This window comes from Stegodyphus dumicola, chromosome 1 (genome assembly GCF_044657685.1).
Source record: "Stegodyphus dumicola isolate Sdum_Otavi_A_Nest chromosome 1, ASM4465768v1".
Taxonomy (NCBI): Eukaryota; Metazoa; Arthropoda; class Arachnida; order Araneae; family Eresidae; genus Stegodyphus; species Stegodyphus dumicola.
Window position 1 is genome coordinate 26,502,255 of NC_140768.1, and position 2,192 is coordinate 26,504,446.

Sequence of the window (2,192 nt, forward strand, 5' to 3'; positions counted from 1 at the left end):
AATGCATAGAGTCCGTGCAGCAATGGGAAGCTCTAAATACACGGCGAGGCAAAAAGGCCTCTTGAGAGATTGATGGTAGGGAAGAGAAGTGGGAGACCTGGTGCCTCCCAGGGTGCTCTAGGGTTCTCTAGGGTACCTGAGCTGCTCTCTCACCTGTAAGTTTGTAGAGACATTAGGTTAATTGGGGGCAGAAAAGATAAAAAATATGCAACCGCCTTCGCCGGGAATCGAACCACGGATCTCTGGAATCCCGGCCCAGCGTGCTACCGTTACACCACGAAGGCACGCTAGGGAAATGGAAGAAATACCTTATAAGGTGTTCAAGGCTATTGCCAACAATAGGCGTAACTTACGCTTCTTACCACTAGAAATTTCACGGGCTTGGACTGACTATAGAGCAGACAAGTGACCGTTAGTCAACAACAACAAGATCTTCGTTTGGTCGGACTTCCAGCATTCAAAATTTTAACAGAATATACTAATTGTTCTTCGCAGAAATAATTTCTTAAATTTTAATGTTTTTCAAAGTCCGTCAAACTTCATTAACAACATGCATAGTTATTTTTTTTTTTTTTAAATGACGCTTACAATTCTTCTCTTTACCTAGCTTGCTAGAGTTGTTAGAGTCATCTATTGCAATGCAGCAACTAACTCACAGCAGTCGATCACAAATTTACCTTTTAGAATCATTAAAAGAGAAGTAATTTGCATTGCTTTTTTTTCCGTAATCTACTCATTCATTTATCACAGTATCTTCTATCTCACTCTTATGAGTATAAAAAAAATTACTGAAAGGAAAAATTTTATATAATCTTAGAAATTATATCAATAATTTAAGTTTGAATAAAGAAAACCTTGTGTACTATCCACATGTTACGTTTTCTTCTTACGTTTTATAGCCTCTCGTATTCTTTGGTATCGCAAACTAACGAGCTGTAGAAAAATAGAGGAATTATCCTCATGCTTTATAGAGAAAAAAATGGGGGAAAGAAAAAGGAGGGTAAATTACCATTTAGTCAATCACATATAACTGCACAGACTTGAAGACACTTGGCCTTGAAGTGAGGATTAACTTAAAACAAGTAATTTTGAACTTAAAGTAAAATTTATTTAATATAACCTAATGGGTTCACAGGAAAACTTAAACGCGCAGGAAAGCTCTGGCTCTTAGAAGCCGGCGGAAAAAGCTAAACGGCTAGAAGCACTCAGGGCCACATAATCAAAACGCTCTAAAATTACTTACTGAAACCTTTGCTAAGTACCACTTCTTTCTCCGTAAATTTGAATAAACGCGTACTAACTTATTAGCATCCTGGCAGGAAAGCGTGGGTTAAAAGGAGAATAAAAGGTAAGTAACTTTAACTAAAAATTAACGATTAGTCCAAATAAATTCAATCTCCACACTTTTAAGAAATGTTTGGTGCATTTTCTTTAATTAAATCAAAATTAAACGTCTTATTTCTGTTTTTCACGGTTTATTACTAATTGGTTTTATTATTGTTTTAGCGCAACATATTTTTCGTGTTGAAAACAAGGAAATGTTAACAAATACAAAGAATATATTTTATTAACTTTCATTACGAGTTTCAAATAAACATAACAACACATTTAAACTTTCATCAAAAATTAATTTCGTGATACTTCTAATTTTTGTGATTTTGTTTTATTTTCCATGCATTTTTATTTTAATAAATTTAAAATATTTATTCAAAATAATTCTTGCGTGCTGATATTTTCTTCCTTGTACGAAGTCGAGAAAGTATTGTAATCACAAAAATTTCTGGGTACCATATTTCAACGAAAATATCCATTTTGACCGCATTGAATGCAATTTAACAATGTTTTTGCAGAGATCTGTACCTAAGGACCGAATAAAGAACTCTTTGTTTTCACAAGGGAATTACAAAATTGATTTAAAATCGATTCAGAAGAGATTTTCTTTCGTGGCGTCATACGTATGTTTGTATGTATCTCGGAAACCTCAAAAACGAGTAGCCTTAGAGCGTTGAAACTTTGTATATACAACTACTATGTACCTCCTATATTGGTTGCAATCGGCTGCACCAAAGTATATGAATATATGTATAACCACTCTGTTACTCGACTCAGTGATTTTATTCTTGTATGGTTGTAAATTATTCATTATTTTTGCTTTAAAAATGATTGAATTATGTTATTCTTATCTTAGATTT

At 33.8% G+C, this 2,192-nt stretch overlaps 1 non-coding gene across 1 annotated transcript; it reads right to left on the reverse strand.

Annotated features, from left to right (window-relative positions):
* Nucleotides 1-212: 212 nt before the first annotated feature.
* TRNAP-GGG (transfer RNA proline (anticodon GGG)) lies at nt 213-284 on the reverse strand. Its single transcript has one exon. It is a non-coding gene; the product is annotated as a tRNA-Pro (tRNA).
* Between the last annotated feature and the right edge of the window lie 1,908 nt (nt 285-2,192).